The sequence below is a fragment of the Lonchura striata genome, chromosome 10, assembly GCF_050655825.1.
Source record: "Lonchura striata isolate lonStrDom1 chromosome 10, ASM5065582v1, whole genome shotgun sequence".
NCBI classification, from domain to species: Eukaryota; Metazoa; Chordata; class Aves; order Passeriformes; family Estrildidae; genus Lonchura; species Lonchura striata.
In genome coordinates this window covers 16356135-16372680 of record NC_140712.1, presented here as the reverse complement: position 1 = coordinate 16372680, position 16546 = coordinate 16356135, and the positions used below count along the sequence as shown (strand labels likewise).

Below are 16546 nucleotides of genomic sequence, written 5' to 3'. Positions count from 1 at the left end.
GTACAGAACACAACAGTATTTCAGATGTCAAATCTCCTCATGCTAAAATATGTATATCCTTGACAAACTAATTGTTTTTCTGTGGCACTGTGACCTAGACAAAGGCTGAACTCGCTCTGCAGCCCTGATCAAGGGGCTGACAGCAGGAAGAGTGATGGATGGCAAAGGCAGCCACTCGCTCTGGCTGAGCAGGCTCCACTGTACCGCCCATCCATCACTCTGACAGCTAAAGAAATTCTGTTCAAATTTATCTACAGGGCACTAAGCAGGCAGAAGGCAGAGCATATATCCCACCAGCTGAAGGGGTAGATAACCAGAGAGGAACATTAGGCCATTTAGTTTCCAGAAGTAAATTGGGAAATCCCATTTGGCTTTGCTGGCTAGGCAAGTGAGATTATGCCAGGAAGAAACGCCATGGAATTACAACTATGAAAATGGTATTGATGTGACAAAAATGAAAAATAAAGTTACTGGAAAGAAATCCTCCCCTTCTTGCTTCTATTTAGAGAGGAAAGCACAAAGAAAGAATAAGAAAAAAATAAAATAATTAAGTGGAGCCTTGGTATGATGTGTGTTGTAAAAAGGTGAAAAATGAAAGGTCGTAACATAATTGAGTCCTTGAATACCAACAACTGGAGTTTTAAATCAGGAATTGACTGACACAAAGGTTGAACTATCTCTGTCAGTTTCTCAAGCCATAAATAAAGTAATATTCTGCATTATTTTGCAGGAGTGATGACAATATTCTCTTCTGCACATGCATGCCTTCCCAAGCTGACACAGTGTGTGCTCGTATCATACCTGTCACATTTCTTCTGTTAATGCAATTCACCAGAATAAACTTTGTCTTATATAACAGTAATACACATTAATGTGTTATATAGAAGGATCGAATAAAGCTGACAATTCTGTTTTATACATAGAAGGGAAATCGATTTGGTTGTGGCAGGCAAACGGATGTATTTTAAAATTAAGTTGTAGTCAAGACAGAGTTGGGCAGAAAAAATTTAGAACCCTCAAAGACAGCTTTTTTTATCACTCCTGCCTTTCACTTTTTCCTCTTTGAAAGGCAGCAGGCTGCACCTTGACTGTACCAAAATACTCCACTGGGTATTTATCTTGAGAACTTCCTGCAGGTGATACAGTGATTTTCTGTAAATTTGAAGATTAGAGAATTTAATACGCATATTGAGTAAACAACTGCCTGTCAGGTCTTCAAACGTTCCCCTCCAATAATGGGGAGAACCATAATTGCCTGAACTGCTTTGTTTGATTTGTAACCAATCAGTTGACACCCTAATTAGTAAATTGGTGATCTGAACATCTCTCACTTTATTTCAATAAACTCCTGTAATTTCTGATACCATGCTCTTGTACTCTAAGGAAATGTTATGTTTTCTCAGAAATACCTGATAATTTAAGCTTTATACAAGAATTGACTCATTGACTTTCAAGTTAACTGCTCTTGAAACAAGCATTATGTAGTTCCTAAGCTTGTTTTCAATTCAGTGAGAAATAGATCCAAAACCCCCCAAATAAACCTGCACTCTTCACACACCCTCTTTTCTCTTTCTGCATTGTGCCACTTGTAAACTTTTAAGTGTGTTCCTGTGACAGTGCAAGAGCACAGACCCTGGTAATTCATCTCAAAGACATCTCACATTCAAAACGGCCAAATTCCCACAGCTCAGGGAGCACAGAGACCAGTTCAGCATTACAGTGGCTGTAACAATATGCACATCTGAAACCAAGATGTGAACTTTTACATTTGAGTACTCAAATGGCTGCTGTGGGCAATTCAAAGAATATATGGCTGCCAGAACCTTTTAACCTTTCTGGCTGGCAAATTGCTAACTCCGGGGAGTCACAGGTGACTTTTTGGGGAAATTAATTCTGAAACTTAAAAATAAATGAACACAGTTTGATTTACCAAAAAAATTTCAGGCCCTGTTTAGAAAGACAATTATCATTTCTACCCCAATACCAGAGCACTCTTCAATCTTCCCCTGATAAAGAATATAGTAAATCAGAATGTTATGAAGGCAACCTTACCAAATTTCCCTTGGCCTGTCTGGGTCAGACTTCATTTAATTAAATTACTTGATTTCCATTCCAAAGTTCAGTGTTATTATTCAAAGTAATCCTTGCTATTATATTAATAACACCAAAGAAAGCATGCCGCGCAAAAAGCATTTGTGTTAGGAAGAGGTTTTGACCATGAAGAAGTGTAATCAAAGAAGTGCAGCAGCATTCAGGAGACAACTTAAAGAATAGATGTCTCTTTAATAGCGCTTAAACTATCTACTCCAGATCACAATGCTGGTGTTGTTCTTGCTTGGCTGACCATATGGAAATTAAGCTTTCCCCCTGTTCTTCACTGCTGTTTTCTTAATGTTGGCTTCTGAGCCATTTAATTGCACTCTGTCATAAAACTGGGTGCTCAGCCTGACAGCAACAAGGATCACCTAAGTGCTATTGTGGTGACCAGAGCACTTGTATAGTCAATGGAGGTGAAAACCCTTACACTTCAGAAAGAAAAAGAGAAAATGCATTTCATCAGTGAGAAATGCAGCACAATGCCCCTCCTAAGCCTAAACAATTGCAAATGTACAGCTCCGGACGCTGCCGTGCTCACAATGAGCCCATTGACGGAGACTCCGCTGAGGCACTCGGGGCAAAAGGGTCAGAGGGCTGCGAACTTTGATCTGCGCTTCAAATTTGGCAGCCCTCAAAAAGCCTCCTGCTTCGGTAAGTTCCTTGATTAACCTAAGAAGAATTACACAAGAAGTGCTGTGATCTTAGAGCTGCATCGGATTAGCTGCCTAGACGGTGTTCTGTGAAGCCTAAAAATCTCATCAAGAAACATAATGAGAAATAGACGATGGAAGCGCCGAGAAAAAGGTCTCGAGTTTGTGTTTTAATTGTGCGGGCAAGGAAATGAAATGAAAGTTACACGAGAGCTGCTTTTTCTGAAGAAGCAGAGTATTCGTTCTAGAAACATTATCTTTTAAACTCTGAGGGGAAAAACCCTAACAAAATTGAAAGCTGGGAAGTGTGTTCAAGATGAACCTTCAGGAATTCAGAAACAATTTCTCCTTTTGCCACCTTCCCCATGGAATAGAATCTAATACTGACATTCATATTAATGATAGATTCTAAAAATTAGTCCAACAAAAAATGTCACCACAAGCAACACTAACGAATATCCACAGCTACCTAATCAAAACCATGTCGAGCAAGAAAGAAATTTGAATTCTTACAAAGAAGAAGGATTAGCTGATTAGCCATTAATTCATGAATTAGGCCATTACTATATTCAGATTTTTTTACATTTAATGAACTACCACTACATTAGCCCATTTTTATTATATTACAACATAATTTAATTTATAAAATTAATCAAATATAATTCCTCTTTGAATTATCAGGATTATTCATTTTCCATGGATGTATTTTGAAAGGCTTCAGTGCTAACATAAAATGCAAATCTGAGTAGCCATAGGAAATCTACTCTTCAGAAATATTAAGAATTTCTTGAAAGGCCTAGGTAAAAAATATTCATGCTTCAGCATTTCTAGCTCATCCTTGCAATACATCTGCAGACTGGAAGATCATTCAGTGATCATGTTTTGGTGTCCTGGCTTGTAGTGCCTCAAACCATCAAAAAAGGCAAGCTTGGAGGCTGACTTGGGCAGGACAGTTCTCTGCTCGGTTCAGGATCAAGTGCCAGCAAAGGCAATTAGGTCTGTGCCTTAAAAAGGAGTGGGAGAACGAAGTCTCCAGGTACATGATTAATAAAAAGGAAGAAAAAACCCAAAATGCCACACCACCAAATCAGTGGGTTTTTTTAAAGATCTCTGTTTCTGTTTATAAGGTGTCAGGCTCCCCTTTAATAGGAAGTGTCCACCCTCACCAAAGACAGCATTTTAAAAATCCAGAAGTAATTACACCTTTGAGCATCGCACAAGTCCATGGACAGGATTTGCTCAGGACACAAAGTGCTCCCACCAAAGGCGTGGTGCACCAAAAGAGCCTGTGCAGCTTCACTAGGGAGCTGCATTGATACTCAGCCACAAGTTTGGATATATCTTTAGCATCTTGCACTTTATGCTCACACATCAACAGCAAAATGTTCCGCAGGAAACATTCCAAAATGGTTTCTTTGAAAAGTAAAGTAAGTTCACTTGTGGGTCAATGGGGTAATTATGGCAGAATGAGCCTGCCAAGCTCCAACAACAGTTTCACATTTCAACAATGCTCCTTCCCATAATCCCAAGTGAGTGATTTCTTCTATTCCACGTGCTTCTTCTTATGAAATAATAACAATAAAAGACAGCTAATCAGTGCTATCAACTAGGAGTCATCTCATAGAATAGAATTATACTCTGAAGTGAAAAAGGAAAACATTTTTAGATGCATTTTAGTCACTAATATTCTTATTTGTTTTGCTATTCTATCTCAAGGTTCCTATCTGAGTTTTCTGTGGAAGAATTTGTAAATCCTGACATGGTATCTTGTCTGTATATCAAAGAGCCCAGAGAACCAGGAGGGAAACTCCTCCAAGAAGTTTTTAAGATCCAGTGAAGTAAAACCGGGTGCCAAGTGGAAAGCAGCATGTTGAGTTGCTAAACTTGCTGGGAAGCTGTTTACATATACAAGCCACAGTAATTGCAAGATAATAAATTTATTTATCTTCAATTAAGCAAACCACATGGAATAAGCTTGCAAGTCATTTGTGCTGTCTTGCACACTTTTTTTTTATCACTGTTACAAAAGCTTTTTTCCAGCCAGGCCTGTTAACAGCAAAATTAAAATGTAACATGAAAAAACCATCCTTTATAGCCAACAGAGAAGAAAGCACCAGAAGGAAATAAGTGCTAATGATTAAAAAAGCAAGCAGCACTTTGAAAAGGCATAAGATATGTGTGTAGCTTAATGGATGGAGCAGTGATGCCATCCATCTGCTTTTGCTGTGCATCAAAAAAGAAAGTTATGAGCAGCTACAGACACAAAGGCTGAGTGGTGACCCTGCCTGAGTGTTCCCTTTATGGTCAAAGGCCCAGATGTATTTGCCTTCTAGTTTGTTAGGTAAGAAATTGAGCTGACTAGCAAGTCTGGGCAATTCTAAACAATTAGCTACACAAATGATATTTAAAACTGCTTTTGATGTTCTAGCTGAGTTGCCACAAGCAGAGAACAATAGATCAGAGATGTGAACTGCCATGCAGGTATAGAACAATAGAGAAACCGTTTCAGTAAGTTTTCTGTACCCCCACATCACAACTACAAGTCTCCATAACCTTGTACACCGGAGAGAAAGTTACCAAAGCAGAAGTAGGCATCCAAAACCAGTGTGTCTTGGAAAACAAATATGCAGCAATTAATACAGCAAACAACATCATATATACTTTGAAATCAAAAGTCTCCTTCTAGAAAAGATTTCTCTTTCTATATATTACTACCTAACTGAAAATATCTGTTTGAACTCTCTATGAAGCTTCATTAAAAATATTCAGAAAGGTTTGTGTTATTTACCTGGAGAACCATCTAAAATGCCTCCAGGAGAAACTACTGTGAAGATCTTTAACAAGAAAGGCAGATCAATGTCTTTTTCTTTCATGCAGGTATGAAGAAAAAAAAAAAACCACATCAATTTAGAACAAGATGAAGCTTATATTCACTTGTTTTTATTATGACAGTACATCCAGATTTATAACTACTGAACTGTTGACTAGACTCTTGTTTCTTCCTTAACTAAATATTTTAGCCTAATCACACAGTGCCTTCACAAAACTGACACCCTGCCAAGCAGTGGAGCACAGTGTCTCCTGGAGCAAGATTAATCTCCAGATAAGTGAGGATAAGGAACAACTGTGTCTAGAGTATCTCAGCATCCTTAGGAGAACAGTTCAAATACAGTTGATAGACTGGGTTAAACTTCCTTGGCACTGGTCTGTGCCATAAGCCCAAAGGCAGCTTCATCAGTCATGGAAACTCTTATGTTGTGCCTATTTACCTAGAAACACTCCAATTTTAAACCTTTTAATGGTCTAATAGTATGGCAGGAGCTGTGGTTTGTAAACAGGCAGAAAATTTGACTCTGAGGAAAAACAAAACAACTGTCTCAAGCTTTGCTTGCTTTTCTTTTCTAAAGGCAGGGATTTTGCAAAGATTAAACAGTCATCTAACTTGTGAGAACTATACAATATAACAAAACTGTTTGATTTATTGCATTATCACTGGGCTTTGCACAGGCTCCATAGGAAGGTTATTAAATAAAAAAATTATGTTTTGGCATGAGAAATGCACTTCTCAGGTAGGAAAATAGGCAAAGCTGTTGATAAATGCATATCTGAAAATATTACTCTGTTGGAAAAACTATTTCTGCCATTTGCAGAAAGTGCATATTTCAATTTTCAGCCACATCAATATCCTACTCTGTTTATGATTACTCTTATTATTTGTGTTGCCTCTCAACCCAATGATCCCAGTCATGAGCCAAGAAATGCATGAATCCAGAACAAAGAGTACAGTTGCTAAAAGCTCATATTTTTAGGCTAGGAGCAGTAGGCAATAGAGTGCACAGGCAGACAGGAAATATAAAGACATATCAGCAACAAAATCAGTGCCTGTTTTCTGTCGGTATCTGCGATAGCTCCCACTGAAATTTTTCATTTAAATTATGAAAGGAAAATACACCCATAGGTGTATTTTCTGTTAATACCAAATATTCATATATGTTAACAATAGCACATTTGTTACTATGATCACATATTTTTAATTTCTATTATGAAATTGTTTACAAAAAGACAGAGAAAATACAAATTTAAGGGCAAGGGCATTCTCAAAGCAGCTTCCTCTGCTGGATTTATATGAAGGCATCAAAGGGGCTTATATCTAGTGCTGTGCTGGTCAGGGAGGCTTTGCAACAGCAGAATACAAAAAGGGGTTACAACACAAAAGCTTTAGATTAGTTTTACTGACTGTTAAGAGGTGAGATAAAACAATTAATGAATTCAAAAAGATCAAGTAAGGAGGAAGATCAATATGAAAGGAATTAGTGCCTAAGTTTTCAGATAGATGTGCCAGCATGCTGCTTGGATTTATAATTATAAAGCAATTAATACTAACTCAATAATAAATTATTAGCTGCCATGGAAACAACTGAAATATAAGGCAAGCTATTAAAGGCAATGAGATGGTCTGCAGGAGACAAAGGGAGGAGGCAGCTTATTCACCAGGCAGGTTGTGCTCTTCCTCCAACTTCTTGTGCTATCACACACCACTTTGAGATTGCTAAAGGAGAAATTGCAAAATGCCTGAACTCACACAGAGCCAATTGTCAGGGTTTAGCGGGGCTCTTTTTCTGTTAAGATGATAATTTGATTATAGAGTCAGATATTTTTCTGGTGTAATCCTAGGGATATCACATATCCCTTTTTACCTGAGCAACTAGTTGAAGCAGCTATTTTCAAGAACTTGTGGGGGGACAAGTAATGCCACTGAAAAGCAGAAAAGGAGAGTTAATGCCTTCTATCAAAAAGAAGAAATTGAGGAGCAAGAAAATTATAGGCTAGGCAGCTTAACTGCAGCTTCCTGGAAAAATGTCGTGAACAAACAGTTCATTTGTAACCACCTGAAATAAAATAAGAAGACTATGACCAGCCAACATGGATTTGTTCAAAGCAAATTATATCAAACCAGTCTAATTTCTTCCTGTAACAAAATAAAACACTCTGATTTAAAACTCTGAATGGTGCTCTGATATCCTCACATGCAAACAAGAAAAGTTTGGTCAATGTCAAACTACCATGGCAAACAAAATTTTCTCTGCAGATTATTGACCTGCATGTTGCCAAAGTAGAGAGTAGTACCAAACAGGGCTGCACAAAAAACTCTGGGTGCCACTGCCCTGAAAATCCATCAGTGATGATTTGTTGATGGAAGAGCACATGTCATTAAATGCAAGTAACATGGCATGGAAAGTCTGCCACTGCTTTGGGAGACAGGATTAAAATTCACAATATTTACAGGGGATCCCAAAATCAATATGAATCAATGATGTCATTCTGTAGTAAAAAAATCCAAGAAGACAACTGTGATATTCAAACCATAAACAGGCTTCAAAGTACATGAGTACAAAAAGCAGAAGTTTAAGTCCTTCCTTATCCCTTCTTTTGTGTGACTGACTAAAGGACAGATAGACTGGCACCAGGCAAAGAGAAAACCACTAGAATTATCAAGGCCAGAAAAATAGGATCTATTAAAACAGGTTTCCAAACTAAGAACAGTTAAACATGCAATGAGCTGCCCAGGGAAGTTCTATCCAGAGAAACTTTTCCTGGAGGTCTTTTAGGACAGGTTACAAAATTGTCATTAGGAATGTCATGGGCATAACTGACCTCATTTTCCATCAAGGAGGCACAACAGGTAACATCTTTGGGTCTCCTGTGGTCTTATTTTTCTAAGAATTTACAATATTATTTTTTCCCCATTTCTAATCTCATCTGGATGAATTGTAAGGAATTTGTCTGGGGTTTCCAGACATGAGGCAGCCTTTTCCTGGCAGAAACCCTAGACTGACTACAGACATGCATACCCTCACAGGGCACATATGCAATATATTGAATGCTTCAGCCAAGGACTGTTCTATATCCAGAAATCAACAGCACATGTGCAATAATCCATCACTTTTGGGAAGCATCAGACTTTATTGAATAGGCACTGGAACAACAGTGCAATATTCAGGGAAACTGAAGTCCCAGAAATCCTCCTATTCTTTGAATACAAGAGGGATGAAACAACAGGAGAAATATTCTTTGGTCACAACTCTAGGCCATCACTTTACCAAACAAAAGCACTCATTCTCTCAACTCATATTTTGTTTCTCATGCAATTTTGCTACTAGCACTCAACTGGCTGCATCTGTGATTCCTTTACATCTTTGAAACAAACAAAAAAAAAATATTCAACAATCAAAAAATTGTCTGCTTGAGCTCCTCTGTTTACTAGTCTCCACAATAACTTCTTCAATCACACACCTGAACTCTATTATTAGCATTCATATAGAGTACACAAGGTGATGGGGTGGCAATTTTTTTCCAATTTAACTTAGACAAGGGAAAGTGGTTCTTCAGCTTCAGAAATATTTCTACCAGCATAACTGTATTTGATCTTATGCTTACAGAATAACAAAAGCAATGATCTACATCAGGAAAATCTGTAAAGAAATTTATACTAAATTAAAATAAAATAAGAAATGTTACTGGAGCTGGTTGCCACAGAACAGGAACTGTGCAAATAGTTATAAGAAGGAAGAAAGAATACAAAGATGGTGAAGTCATTGAAAATTCATCCTGAGCCATCCTGGAATTGTTTCACTGGGAGCAGATAAGCAAATCAACTTCTGACAATTGCCCCTCTGACATCAGGCAGCTGGCCTGGCCTTGCTGAGCAAATCTTGGGAGAAGTCAGTGACTAACTCCAGTCAATAAGCACACCCAGTGGTGTAATACAAAAGAATTGATTGAAGGAGCTCCTGAAAAAAGTTTCTAATTTTACTAATTCCAAAATGTACCAGCAGAAATCAGTTCTGCATTCCAGCCTGTAGGAACTGAGGTGTACATTTGTGTGCAGCCCCCCTGAATGCAGCAGGGTCTCAGAAGTTCTCAGGGAAGAGTAGGATCTAGTTTAACACAGTCTTACCATATGTCTAGGTCTGAATGGCCCTGGGTTTATATTTTTTAAAATATGCTTCCTGTCAAGGTATCTTGTCCAATGTGAACAATTCCTCATGGAATTACAAGCAGCAAAGCTTCTATTGATTTGCCAAAGGCCATCATCTCCTCTTTATAGCCACACCCATATTTGTTTTCTACTTGTGTTCTCTTCCTCATTTTATATCAGCTTGAGAATAGTAAAAAACAAACCCCAAAGACAGCTCCCTGTGTCTCCTGTATCACAGGAGTTACCTTTGCACAAAGTTCTGCCTGCAGAGCCTCATGACAGCAGATTTCTGTGCCCCACATCTGAGAGGGGCAGCATCACCTGCACACACCGTGCAGGTTACTGCTCCAGACCAACATGAACACTCAAATAGGGCATCCACAGCCCTATGGCTTCTCTGCTATTCTCTTTTGGCTTTTCCCAAAAGAAGTACCACAGAGTAAGATACAACACAAGGAAATATGTTCATAGAAGCAAAAAAGGGAGCTGAGCTGTTTCTATGAGCACATCAGGGTCCTTTGGTACAACGTGGCTTCTTTCAACATGTAAATTCTGTGTCATCCACAGCAAGAAACAGCCCAAGTGATGCCTGAGGAGGGGCTGGGGATGGCTGGTGCCCCCAGCCATATCCACACAAAGTGAAATGAATCACAGTTAGGGCACTGTATGCTATAAGGCATCTTTCAACACGGAAAAAGCATAAGGGGGATGAGGACCAAACAAGAAAGGAGATCCTTTCTTTCAGAAGTTCCTTTTTTCCTGGTTATTAAATCAAATCTGACCATCTCCTAAATTTCTTTTATCATCTTTTATTGAATTTTTATATAAGATTTCCCATGCCCGTATTACTTCAAATTTTTCATTATTGCTGCCCTATTTTTAACCTCACTCTTCCCAGAACTTGGCTCATAGATGTGATGCATAAATCACAAGGTTATTCTGGCTAATCTTGTAACAAAAATGTAATTTATAATACTCTGCACAGAAAACAACAACACTTTCCACAGTTGCCTCAGCACTGAAATTTTAACAACCAAATATGTGAAAAAAGCATATATCTTATCTGGCTATTAGTTTTGTATATCACTTTGGAAAGATCATGATGCCCCCCCAGGCTTCAGTCTCTCCATGGATGAAAGATATATGCCATTAACATACTTCTAGAAAAGGTGTGTAACAGATGTTAGGAAGTAGATATAAGGTAGATGAAACAATGATTCAGTGTTGATTTGCTGGGTTAACAGATGACCAATCCTCATTAATCAAACAAAATCCAAGCAAGAGATAAGACAACCCAATAGAGTTAGCTGGCCTCATCATTTCTTACTGAGATGTCTCTTTATTTTACATTTAATTCAAAAGGCTATTTCAACACAATCCAACTGTACAGGGCTCCAAGTTCTAGTCAGAAAAAGATGCCAAATGTCCACAAACTTGCTGACACAACAAACAATAAAGAAGGTACTGAGCACTTCACCAGATCCAAATGTTAATTGTCATCTTTCAGCTCCTACAGATAATATTTGACAACTCACTTCCTTTCACCTGAAAGCATGAGAAGGAGGCGAGACATGAAAAACATTTCTCAAGCTGCTACACCAAATAATGTTTTGTGCCTCTAGGAAAGAAGTGGTACAACTGAACAGTTTTGAAAACATTCCATCCCATCATCATAGGACAGAACTAAAACAGACAAATAATTAGCTACCTTACATCTACTCTGTCCTTCCAGAATTGCTTTATCTCAATCACTGAACCCTTCACAAGGCACCAGCACTCTGATTTGCACTGCTGGCTGTTTTACAAACAAATCAGCCACATCTTTTTCTAAAACTCTATTTATTTTTTTTTCTAAAACTCTATTTTTTTTTTTTTTTAATGAGCATTGAGTAATGTCTGTAACACATTCTTGATATGAAAGCTGCTCAGCATCATGAGTCAGTGCCCTCCTCCCCCAGCCCCAGCAGGAGTGACAGATCCCGGCACTGATGCCTCAGCTCAGGTTTCATTTCATTTCATCTCATTTCATTACAGAGTGTAACAGGCCAATATCCACAGCTCGGCCAGGCCGAGCCAGGAAATTCAAACTGCTGCTGCTTATTAAACATCGTGCCATCAAATCACGTTAGGAGCATTAAAATGTAAATAAATACGGTTGGGTCACTGGTTAGACTTCTCCTCAGCTCATCCTTAAAGTGCTTTGAGAAATCTTTTTGCAAATACCTTGGTGATGCACCAAAGGTTTTTTAAAGATGTTTGCTATTGAAAATCCAGCTGCAACAGGATTTACTTTTAAAGAAGTCTGTGGTTGCAAAAAGACATCCTTACAACTGGAGGGTACTGGGATACCTAGAGTGCATCTTAGCAGCTTTCAAACCACTGGAGCGAACCAAGGCAACCAGCTTTTGTGTATGCCAAGGACGTAAAAAAAAAAAAAAAAAAAAAAAAAAAAAAAAAAAAAAAAAAACCCCAACGTTTAAAAAGTGCTAATACAGTTGAAGTGCTCCCAATGTCCTATCTTATACATAGAAAGAGCTGTGGAAATAAATTTCAGTTTCAGTTCTGCCACCTTCAGGAAATGAAGGAATAGGTGCCTTCTCCCCAGGCCACAGAGTGTGTGGGCAAAGGCTGTCTATTTTTCATACATTTGCATATCTTAGACATATGATCTATGCTTTAAAATTAGCCTTATCCCAAATGAAGTCACTTCTATATCATGTTATTTTTAGATTATTTTTTATTTTAAAATAAATCCAAGCCCAGGATCATATGCAGGGAAATATCTGAGTGAATGGGAAGCCAAGGATTGATTCCTTGAGGCTAAATGCCTGCACAAATCAAGATGCAGAGAGCCTTTAATAAAGTACATGATGTGGATGACCAATGCTGGTATTTTCCCACTGCTGTTCTGATCTAGAAGTGCCCACCTGGGCTGGCCTTCCACAGCTGCACTCATGCATATGGAAGAATTTGGTATCGAGGTGTGCTGAGCACTGGGAAATCTTCAGGATTATTGAGCTACAGTAACTGCACCTTAACCAGCCCTAAGGGCTGGGTGAGAGAGTCCAAACATGATGTCTCATCATTTTAGCATGGTGCACACTACATGTAACCTCTGCAGAAGAGGATTAGAGTAAAACAATTTAACCAAGTACCTGGGATTAAAGAAATGCATTCTGACCTTTTAACAGGTATTTCACACACTATTTAAATCAATAACAATATATTAACATATTTAAAGAGAGGCATTAACTACAATCTCATTATATCTCTGAAATGAATATATCTGGAAAAAAACTAGGAAAATGCAGGGCTATTATTTTCATTTATTTAGTGTCTTTCTCAATAATGCAGCTATTAAGGCACTTATTAATTGGGTTAAGAAAATGGACTGGAAGGAAGAAGAAGCAGCTCAAAATACTGAGCCAATGCCCAAAAAGTCAAGGAAAGTCCTTCCTTGAGTATAATGTCTTCAGAACAAATTCTGGAAAGAGCTCAGTACCTCTACAATATAAGTTCAAGTTTCATGCAGAGTGAAGTCATGGATCCCTATAAATTAACACAGCTTTAGTTGACCTTTACCTGACTGCCATGTAGAAGTGAACAGCTCCTTGGTTTCTATTGGAGAGGAAGCCCTGCAAATAAACAAATAGGGTTGCAGAGGTCAAAATGAAATAGAAACCTCTTTGTAGTGTATTAACCTGCATATTTGTTTGGACAGGCACAAGAATGTGCTGAGAAGGAGGCTGAAATGGGCAAAATCTTTGTACCTGTGACATGGAATATAATTCTATCAACACCTGAATTTTTTAATTTTTTTTTTTACATTTGGCAGTGCCTTTTCCCTCTAAGTAGAACACATGGTATTTGAAATTCAGCTCTGGTAAGTAATCACACATGTGATTTCAGAATTTGCTTGCCATTAACATTAATGCCAATTCAAAAGCATAAAGGTTTGTAAAGGGAAAACAGGCACAACCACATCAAGTCACTTGAAAGGCAATCATGTGTGTATTCAAACTGCTTTTACAATCTCAACCCTATTCCTTTCAGCCACCCCATTTAAGGGGTGGCTGTAGTATTTCTGTTGCTATGGGTATGCATACTTTAATTTTCTATCACTATTAGAATTTGTGTTAAGAATCCACAAATGTGAAAGTTCCATAATGAAATTCTCATCTTGAACATGTTAAAACACAGCTGTGAAAGGCAGCAAGACTAAATCCAGGACAGTGGGTTTGCGGTAACAGCCAAAAAGCTTTAAACAGTATGAAAGACACAAGTTTAGAGGTTCAAAGCCAGCTGCTGTAAAAATTCTCATTTGACTTCTTGATGCAAAGTTAAGCAGGGCTACTATGAAGATGCTGCTGCCTTGGATTTCAAGTAGTCTCTGTATTTCCACAGAAATACAACAACATACTTCTATAACAGAAGTAGAGAAAAATATGTGAAGGTTTCCCCAAGGAGCACAGTGATGAAGCCACAAGGGGAAAAAATACCAACAGGAACATGTCCCTACTAAAACTTTAAAAAAAACAGTTAGGTTGACTTAAGCAAAGCCTGGGCTTTACTGTGGACACCATGATTCTTACATCCTTATAATCCTCAGACCACCACTTTTCAACAGGACTTGAGGTGGTTGTCTGAGTCACAAAGGCCAACAAGGCTGAAAGTCCCTTGGCTTTACCCCCTACTTTCATTCCAAATTCTCTTCTCCATGTTTAGATTCTAGTTTGTGACAAAAGTTTTAAGATTAATCTGAAGAGACTCTTAATATTAAGAAAGTTTCCCTACTATTATTATAACCCTCTGACTTCCTGAGATGGTGTCTTTAAATGTGTCCCAGGTTCTAGTATTTACAAACCATAACCAGGCCAGCTCAGAAATCTAAGGGAGCTCAAAGCCTTGGACATAATCCCTTGTACATTCAATACAGTTCATGATCCTTTTATGCATGTTTATTCATTTGTTCCTAGTTTTGCAATGTTAATGAAAACCAAACCCAAGCAAGCTTTATTAGATTTTCATTGCAAATATTTGCAACTGAGATGCAGTTAATTAAAATTAAAACAAAAAAATATACCTTGCAGAGCATGTTCACTATGGAAAGCTATTTATGTATACTTTTCCTTGATCTCTTTGGCAAGGTCTGTGTTAAATCAGGATTTCAGAAGATGAGACTGAAAAATTTAGGACAAAACCACAAATTGGAAACTTGCTTGAAATTTTCATCATATTGTGGATAAAAGAGATCAACTCTAAATGAAAATTTAAGACATTTGTTTGTTTTCCCAACCCTGAATCTACTTTAACTGATACCTGAAACTTGCATTTAAAAGTTCTTTATCAAGAATGAGTAGCAGATAACACCATCCTTCCACAATAACACTGCTTATTCCTACAGAAACAGTACTTGCATCACTTACAAAAACATTGGCATTTAGTAATTAAACACAAAATTACTTGCTACAGAGGAGTTTTTTTCATTGAAGGTGTTTTTATATCAGCATTAGTGAGAACACAGTGGCCAAGTAACCATCTGACTGCACATGAAGGAAAACAAATCCATCACAAGGAAACTTACTTTAGCAAAATTGCATATTCATGTTTATTATTTGCTTTCCCCTTTTATCTTATAAAATAAAGCTGTGTACACCTGTACATGTCTTCTTATCATTATCAATGAATGCCATGACATTAAATGATAGTGTAAAATCTAAGGCTTGCCCTTATTTTGTTAAGGGCACCTACACTGGGAGAGAATCAAATCACAACAAAGTGAAAGGGATGTATTATTTTATGTCCTCCAAGTGTGCAATGCTCAGTGGAACTGAGTGCACCTACAGAAGCCCATTGCTGCCACCTCACAGCATTCTCCAGCACACACACATCACACTCAGGGGCTCCAGCACAGCTTCCCCCCAAGCAAAACACTCTTGAAGGTTCTTGTCCTGCAGGCAAGGTTCTTAGCAGGGCAGCCCATCTGCAGTGGGACTCTGGTGAACAAAGCACAGCACAGGGGCACAGGAAAACCAGAATTTACCTACTGGCACAGCTTTTGAGGGCCATTGTTTAAGTGTAAAACAGTGACTTGGGACAAAAGCAGGCATAGGTCCTTTTTCCCACACCTTGAGCAGCAGCTGCTGCCACTCCTCCCTTCTGCTCTCCCTCCATGGAACGTGTGGCCAAGGGGACACAGAGGTGCCACCAGCAGACCTGGCAGCAACCTCAGGGGACACCAACAGCACATCTGTACTACCCTGCCTGCTCCCCACGCCTTGCTTGGGCTGGTAACATCCAAAATTACTGCCAAAGATCTATTAAAAAACCCTTTGGCTTCCTTTTTCAGGGAATCCATACAAGCCAGGAATCATTTGGTCCAAAAGCAAATTTATCTTCTCTGTTAGTTTGGGGAAAACACCTTAACTACTATCAATTGTCTGTGGGCTTGGTGTAGAAGATGCTCCACCCTCAAACCTCTCAAATTTATTCTTATTTATTCTTCTTTTTCTCCCATTGGGCCCATAAGGCCTGATGTATTTACACTAACACCTTTTCTTGCAGCTAGAGACCTCTCTGGAAATTTTGCCTTTATCACTCATGAAGCACTTTTAATACAGCATAATAAATCCTGTCCTGCTGGGTTCGTTGTTGTTTTTTTGGGTTATTATATTTTTTATTTTTTTTGTTAAGTCATCAGAAAACACTAGAAATACATTCATGAGCCCTCCAGAGTAGCAAATTTAATTGGTGGTTTTTTCCAGACTCTATAGGACAAGTACAAGTTGTGTTTCAAGCTGAAACAAAAGGACTGATTTAT

General features: G+C 38.3%; 1 protein-coding gene across 1 annotated transcript in view; it reads right to left on the bottom strand.

The window, feature by feature from the left end:
• Positions 1-16546, bottom strand: part of TMC3 (transmembrane channel like 3) — a 197783-nt gene that overhangs the window by 133183 nt on the left and 48054 nt on the right. The window contains exon 2 of the mRNA XM_085588326.1: positions 13309-13361. The gene's annotated coding sequence lies outside the window, so the exon portion shown is untranslated. The remainder of the gene's footprint in view (positions 1-13308; positions 13362-16546) is intronic.